Below are 9,318 nucleotides of genomic sequence, written 5' to 3'. Positions count from 1 at the left end.
GTTGGATTATTGACGCTTCTTTGTCACCTGCCATTGACGTCGTCGAACACCCTTGCTCCACTTTGTTGGAACAAACACAAACACCTTAGTCCCGAAAAACTTTTCAGAACCAAACCCGTTTACTCGCAACAAATAAATCAACTCTTGGTTAAACCTAACTCTTTTAACCCACTAAAATACGATCAAAATAAAAAAACTAACAATAGTAGTAAAACCAACTTGTTTAACCTATATAATAAAAACTTAAACTTGTAGCCTTCTTCTTTAATAAGAACCACCAAGTCTACGAAATCAAATCACACAACAAATTTGTTGTATTTTTTTTTCCTTTCGTTTTCTCTTTTGAACTAGCCTTGAGAAAAAAAACAAAACAAAACCCGCTGTTGACTTTTTCTTATTTGATATGAAACCAAACAAAACTCCACGTGGTTTTTAACTTACGATCAAAATTCCGATTTCGGATCTGCTACGTGTTTTTTCTATCGCTTCCTTCGGACAAGAAAGAACCACCGTCACATGTCCGACTAACCTGCTTTAACAAAAACACATTCTGATTCAGAAACCCAACTCGGCTCCATTATGCGCCGATGATAGCTTCTTCTCAAGCCACCACTCACGCCTAATGATTATCGATTTCTTGAACTTGGCTCTGATACCAATTCAAGTCCCGGATCGATAATCAACACATGAATTAAACAACTAACTCCCGTTTATATTAATCAGAAAATATCACTCTAAAAACTGATTACAAACCCTCAAACCCTAACTCGGTTTGACTCTTGATGAACCCTAACTCGGTTACACCAAACTCACACGCCATAATGTCTAACTATAACTCGGTTTATATAGACTAACCCTAACTTGTTAGCCAAGACATTACCAGATATAATAAAACCTAATTATTGCGTTGGGCCTTACACTTGGGCCAAACAACAATTGACCCAACATTTCCTTGGTTAAATATTATTATAAAAACTTTATTGTTAATTTAATAGTGTTAATTTTAAATATAGTAACTTACTATGCATTAACACCATTTGAAAGTATCTCTACCGGTTTCAACACGTTTAATATGTTTCATATTAACCCGACGTTTTGAAATACATATTCATTTCAAACACCGTAGCAAATCAACACAAAACGAATGTTTTTAATAGAGGGATCGATAACTTTGAACATCTTTGTTGATATATTAAAAGAAATTAAAGACCATAGTACATAATAATAAGTGTATTGGGTAGGAGGCACTTGAATGAATTCATAATTGCTAAGCCAGAAAGGGATTTATTTCTTGAGGGGGTCCTTTTGATGGAGTTTGGTTGGCACTTAAAATTGAATCTCTTATGGTGTGTTTAAATGCATTTAAATCTTCAATGTGTGGGGAGGTTGAGAGATTAACTGTAAGTTACATGAATGAAGTCCCATATGAATTCCTTGTATGAGAATGGTTCTTTCCACCTTGTTTTACCATTTGTACCCTTTTTACAACTTTATATCCATAGTTTATGAAGAAAAAAAAAGGTTTGGAAAATCATGTGTTAATCCTTTCTAACATATTCGGCAAGTAGGTGGCCGGTTTCAAACCACTAAACCTTTTTATCGAAACCAAATTGTTAGGTTAAGACAAAGACTGGATAAATGCATGATGGGTAAGACTTTAAAACATTGATATAGCTATGAAAAGATATGATCATTTGATTGTCATACGTTCAACGATAGCTATTACAAATATCATAGAATGATCGGCTAGAGTTGTGTTGGTTCTTAATTGGGAATAATCAAGATAATTACATCTAGGTATGGTAAGAAAACGACCTGTTTATGGTGTCCTATTTACATATGGATTGTAATATATGTGTTGTGTGTCTGATTTTAAGTTACAATATAGTAACACCATACATGGCAATGCAAATCAACCAAGCACATGTCAAAACAACCTTGTATAGTAAATGTTAGCTTATTGATATCTTTTAGTTTGATAACGACTTAAACTAAGGTAAAGCTACCTAAATCATAAAAAGTTGTGTCCAAGGCATTAAGATTACATACATTTGTAAAGAATACACGTTTTAAACGAACCCATATGTAATTTAGATGTCCTTGCCTCGAAAGCGTATAGGTGGCATCCTTTCAACAAACGTCCCATTGCCGCAAGGTGCTTGCGGGCATTTTTAAGGATGCATACTATCAGGATCTGCAAACACAAAATCCGAGCAAAAACACATAAACAATGGTATTATTTATTGAGTGAACGATTACAAATAAATAGACACTTTGTAACTTAACAAACAAGAAAAGAAAACTCAAAGCTTCAACTTAAACCGGACCCAAACAAGTCCTACTAAGCCCAACAAATACCTGGTGAAGGATGTCCACAAGTGGGGTCAGGTGGACATAGTTTCTGTAAAGGGAAACATATCACACATACGATCTTGTAGATTACACTCCACATAAATACGAGTAGATAAACACTCAAAAAGAAATAAGATAAATAAAAGTAGATAAATTTTCAGAATTTTAAGATGTATGAAATGATCTAAAAAATAAGTCAAATATCATACTTAATAGACTTTATACAAATATTATTAATTGTTAATACCAAATCTTTTTAACATATTAATGAAATTAGGTTTAGTCTTTATAACAATTAGGTTGACGTTTTGTTATATACCTGCTTCAACTGCCAAAATTAAATATTTTTTTTTTTTGAATTTCTTCAACATGTTAATATGCACATTTCAATTGTATAAACTTCAATTCAACTTTGTTTGCGTTGTTATTAAAAGGAATCTTAATATTTATAAGCACTAGTGCTTTGGTCCGTGAACGATGAGAGGAATTGAGCCATGTAAGCTAATGCTTGCGGGAGCACCACGTCGGTTTAGCGTGATGGGTTCATGAGCAACATCCTATCAGAACGCTCCTGATTTTATTTTATTTTTCAATTTATAGAGCCATTTAACCTTTTCACAATGGCTAGAAGTACAAAGAAATTATGTTTTTAAAATCACTTATAAATACCCAAAAAAAAACTTTTGTTTGTTTTACAAAAAAAAAATATTTTCAATAATTGATTCATCATCATCATCATCATCATCATCATCATCATCCTTCGAGACTAATGAAGTTTTCATCACAAAATCATAGTCGCGGCCCAGTTTTTAATACAAGCTGAAAGTTCACATCTAAGAACAAAATGAGCTAGTTTTAAACGAGACTTTAAAGCTACTAATGATCATCTAGTACATTACTAATTTTTATGACTATATACCGACGAAAGGTTTAGGTGTTGATTTCGAATGAGCCTACAACTATTCCTACGAATAAATGACGATTTGGAGAGGAGATTGGTAGGTTCCGACAAGAGTGTGATCCTAGAGTTTGGTGGTGTTTACCATTTACAAAAGTGCACATCCATAATTCGTCAAATGACATACAGCTCCAGTATCCTATGGCATTTATTATACTTGAAAATGTCTTAAAAACTTTACATGTAAGTCTTTACTCTTTACAATTATGTAAAGATGCAATTGATCTATATGACAAAAATATTTACAAATCGACATGGAGTGATATTCAACGCCTATATAAGACGTGTATGAAGCCAAACATTGTTTTCCCGGTATGCTTGCTAGTTGGTAGAACCTATTACAAACATTAGAATTGTTCATTCTTCCCTAATGAATGGAAACAATTAGGATTCCAACGTGATAGCAATTAACCAATGAAATACGAATTAATAATTATCATTATCAACATCAGATGTACGTATTATTTGAGGCTAATCTAGAGCTTATGCAACAACTTGCATAACGATCTAGATTTAATATTCATTCATCAACTAAAAAGTTAACTGTTTAATCATCGCTACATATGCGCCTCAACTTTGACTATATTATATAAGACAACATGTTGGATATAAAAGGAAAACCATACTTTTAATAAATTGATCTATCACGTCAAAGTATGGTTGAAGTGTTGAACCTTCTATAAAAAAATAAATATATCACGATTTTAAGAGTTATAATCAAAGAAGCAACTATCCATTTTGAGTAAACAATATTTCATCATGAGGTTTGACATTTAGAAAAACCGTTATGGTTGTTGAAATTTCAATGTGGGAGGCCATCTAACGCTCACCAAGACACCAATAAAATTACTTTTCCTTTAATATTTTCAATATTAAACCGTGTGGCGGATCGAACCAATTAGGGCACTGGCATGGGATCGTGGCTGGATTGGTTTGATGGGTCATACTGATTCTAAAATATTATCTTTCTCTTTCTCAACAAAACTTTTTTTATTTATCAGAATTTGAACAATGACCTATATAAACCACCGAATCAATAATCATTGTTTTGATTTTTGATTATATAGTTATAAATTATAAGGGTTTGGATCAAATATAAAAGAAATTAACGTGCTAATTATGGGAATCAAGTAGAGTAATTATATATACAGGTAGAGTAATTATGTAGTTACATAATAAAGTAATTATGTAATTAATATATGATGTAATTACATAATTACACTACTTGATTATCACAATTAGCACGTTAATTTCATGTATACGTTAACTTTCCCCTAAATTATAATACATCGTTTGCAAATATTTATAATTTTTATTAACACTGAGAGTAATTCATTAACTACGTTCACTCAAATTTCAATGTATTTATGGATTTTCATTTCATAATTTACTTCATTAGGAACGTTCGATCCCTCTCTCTATACATACTACTACGTTAAAAAGTCAATTGTGTAAAAAAAGTATATAAAGTTATTTGAAACGCCACGTGTCACAGTAATAAAAGCATCAACAACGTTGGATCTTTATAAACCGTCATTTAAGACTATAAACGTCACATCATATTTCAAATTGTTCTAAAAACATATATTAGTTAGCTTGTGTATTCTCTAAGGATAAATGAATATGTTGTATTTTTGTCCAGCTTTTTTCTTCTTGTTTTACTTATAGGGTTAGTAATAATACTTTTTGAAACACTAGAATGTTATTCATCTAATAAAATAAAAAAATATTGTAACACGAACGGATATTAGTGGTGAGAATATTAGAGAATTTATATACACTTATGAATAAAAATCACATACGGTGATGGAGAAATACACTGGTAAAAATTTGGTTTTTTAACGGCTTTAGTGTAACTGGCTGTTGGGGATTTTGAAAGGCTTACGACTCGCATACAACCCTTTCACTCGAATTCAAATCTTAGACCATTGGTGTTTTCCCATATTGTTGGCATATACTTGTTGAAAACGAACTGAAACCCACTATGAGGTTCCTACAAAATTTACACCACACATACATGGTTCGAACCCTGATAAATTTCTTCTTGTCTCACACTTAACCCAACTAGCATTTGCTAACTGAGCCAAGTAAGGTGTATACATATTGATATTTTCTTATTTACTTTGTTCTTTGCTCTTTAATTTGCTTGTTTGTATGTTTGAACCTTGCTTCTTGTTGAGCTTCTTGTGTCTTGTAAGTTACCCTTTTTCTTAATGATTTGACATTTCAAAAAATATATATATATGTAGATTTAGAATGCGATTAACTAGCCTTTCTAGTGCCAATTGAGTTGGTAATCTATCAGTAAAGACGAAGTCTTTAAAATACTAAGGGAGTTGAGAGGTCTTGCGTTTAAGTACCCCAGATGACACATGTCCGACATTTAAAAAATTTTTGACCTTTTTAGAAGAAAAAAAATCCTTGACATTGTTTTGTAAATCCATGTGCTATTACGGTAATTCATAATTAGCAATCAATAATCAATGAATGAAGTGCAATATGTCACAACAATTTTCTCTTTCCACCGATATTAGGATTTTTCCAACATTTAATTCATTTATGGTCCCCCTCACCTATGAGTTCCTATTTATATACATGCTCTTTGAAGCTCCAAACCAACATCCCTGTCTCATCCATCTCTCCTCTCCCGAAGGTGCTTTCGATCCGAGGTAAGCGTATCTATGATCAAACCTTATGTTTATAGTAGAGCGAATTTGATCATAAGATTGACTTATGTATGTTTTATTTTCAGGAAAGATAATTATTCGTAAAGTCACGTACATAAGGAGAAATATGAGCAGGAGAAACGGCGGTGAAGGTAGTAGACATCCGAAGGTTGATTTGAAGTTGCATCTTTCACCACCAAGAGTTCATCGACCGATGATTGAATCACAAAACCAATTGGTGTCTCCTACGAGCTCTTGCGTGTCTTCTGAGCTTGTTTGTAATGAAACGATCCCAGAGGCCACGTCTATGATGTTGGTGGGGTGTCCTCGATGCCTTGTGTATATTATGCTTGCGGATGGCTGCCATAAGTGTCCTAAATGCAAAAGCACTGTTTTACTTGACGTAGTTTATGACAACACCAAGAAAACGAATAAAAGTTAGAATGAAACGGTATGAAGAGTTTTAGAAGTTTGTAGGAAATTGAGTTTTATTATTAGCTTTCTTTTGTACTTTCAACTATTATGGGCAATGTCACCTGGTACTTCATGAGAGTTCATGTTGGATACTTGGTACTTCATAAATGGATTCTTAACAATGATACCCTATTTCCATTTACTTTTATTGTTTAGTATTTACTGTGGATTTAAGATAGTAAGCTGACTATGTAAAGTATATTTAAAGATTATGTAGGTACAACCGTACAACTTTTATTGCATTACTTACAAGTTCAACTTTGTTCACCTTGACATCAAAATAAATTGAAATCATCTACTTGTGCTTTAACTTTCAACGTTTTTAAGTTTTAATTCTTGTAAATCTAATATATGTAGCAATTAATAGTTTTTCACCTAAATTTTATTTTGAAATCAACTTTTTTTATATATGATTATCGTATATATAATTTAATGGTATAGTAAGATTTAACTAAGGTGTTTTTCAGCCAATTATTTAAAGTTCAAGTCTCACTTGAGACCACTATTGTAATAAATCATAGCAGATGATTGACTCTATCTGGTAAACTTGGGACGACAAATGAAAACGGTTAAGTTACTAGCTAATGAATTCAGCCCTAAACTTAGTAGTATGGTTTTATGCAAAACCTCATTGAAACCGATCAAAATCATTAAAAAAAACTTGTGTGACAAGTACTTGCCTCCTCCCTATGTCGGTAAGTTGTTTTAAGGACCAGATTGACCGACTAAACCGATAAACCGGATTTAAGCACATGTTCGACTGAATATTGTAATTATTGATATGAATTGTATTAGTATGGTGGTGAGCAGTTGCCCTCCTTGTCCAATGACATGTATGTGATAATTAAGGTTTGTGATCTTAAAGTTTTAAGTTTGAAACCTGACTTAAAGATGTTTTCTTATACTGGTGGTTTTTCTTTTTTTTTTTTTTCTGAGTGAGTTATGCCTTAAGTAGCAAAATCAATATTAACGGTTGATATTTCGTTTCAGAAAAAATCAGTTGACTATTTGGTGTGATTTCAAACGTAGATAAAAAAAATATGGTGGCGACATTATATTGTTAGAGTGCCACGTTAAGTGCATCTAGTGTTAGACAAACAAATTGTCAATTCTATGACTTTGACCAATAAATATAAAAATCATTATTAATTATCTAACCCAAAGAAAAATAGTAATTATGAATTACATGAACTCAAATAAGGAAAATAGTTGTATTCATATACACATGCATTAAACATAACTCATACGTATACAGGTTACAAGTACACCTATACAAATATAAATATTATATATGTCTGTGTATATATAAATATAAATTCTAACAGATTTCATTAAATATTTATATCACCCCAACAATATTTTTAGATTAATATGTAAATAAATTGTTATTTCACAATTCAACATTTCATTAGATATTTAGATTAGGGATATGATATGCTCTAAAGAAGAGTCGAACTAGTATTAAAATGTCTGATAATTCCATAATCTAATTAGAGTATACAAAATATAGAAAATGCATAAAAACATAAAAGGATTTAAGCAATTAAGACATATTTTTAGTACAAATATTAGTACAAATATGAAATACCGATTCAAGTTGACAAATTAAAAACCGTATGGAACCATTTTCGACTTGTCGACTCATAGAATACAAATGAGCTAGCAAGTTGACATGTTTTCGGCCATACCAGTTGGAGTGCGATCTGATTTCTATAACAATAATTAGTGTTACAAGAGTTTGGTCACTGAGACTAATCATAATTCGCTAAAGAAATAATTATCACCAAATTATATATATGATGTTGATTTTATTATAGTTATTTAAATTAATTTATATTAACTATTGTGGTATTAGTTGAGATAATCAGATAATAATGAAATATTTGTCATTGGAAACCCTTTAAAATAAATAAATGCAAAGATTTAATGGAGACAGTTGGAAATAATGAGGGTTTTACGTCACCTTGATAAATACAAATTTAATTTTTTCTTCAATGTATTAATATTTTCTTTTTCAATATTTATCCTTTTATATACACAATTATTTAAAAAAGAAAAAGAAAAGAAATGGTTCATTTAATTTAAAGAGAACAATTATTAAAAGTTATTATTTAAATAAACAATTACGATTGTGAAAAGATTTCCAGATAACTTTTTTTAAAACAACGATTTTTCTGTATTTAAGCTACCGCACTGTTCAAATTTGAAGAGTCATGTTGCACCCATTCTGGCCAGATTATGTTATCTTAACCGGGCCCGTGCTGACTTCAGAGTTTGGTTTGGGTGTTCCTTCGGAAAACCACACCGCCGACTGCCACTTGACAGTTATTGTGCCACCACAATAGCATAACTCTCTAGTGTAAAACACGATGTGACGAAAACCTAGGTAAGAAGAAAGAAATTGACAAACATAAGTTTATACTAAATCTTAGAAATTATTTTAGAATCACAAAACTTTTAGAAGAGAAACATCATATTATATTATGTGAATGAGTGTGTTCAATATATCAGTAAGTTTTGTAATTTTAATACTTGTTGTAAACAATAAAATGATAGTTTTGGTTATGGGTAAAGGTTAAAATATAAAAGGTCATAAAAATGAGAAGGATGAAAATGATTTTTAGCATTTAAATTATTGATATTAAAAAAGCCCTTTCAAAAAAACTAAAAAAGATAATAAAAAAAAGCATAACACAAAATACATATCAAAATATAAAAACACTAAAATGTTTATTTTGTTGTCTTCGTTAAAAAAAATAAATAAATTAATAAATATGAGAAATGTCGGTTTAGCTTTAGTTGAGGTTTCAAGTTTTTATTATTATTTTGATTGGGGGTGGGGGTGTTAGGTTTTTGAAGGTTTTTTTT

The sequence above is a fragment of the Bidens hawaiensis genome, unplaced genomic scaffold (genome assembly GCF_021521415.1).
Source record: "Bidens hawaiensis isolate Kalapana, Puna unplaced genomic scaffold, B.hawaiensis_p1.1 tig00025636_1, whole genome shotgun sequence".
Classification (NCBI taxonomy): Eukaryota; Viridiplantae; Streptophyta; class Magnoliopsida; order Asterales; family Asteraceae; genus Bidens; species Bidens hawaiensis.
The sequence above is the reverse complement of the archived record's forward strand: the minus strand, read 5'-3'. Positions refer to the sequence as shown.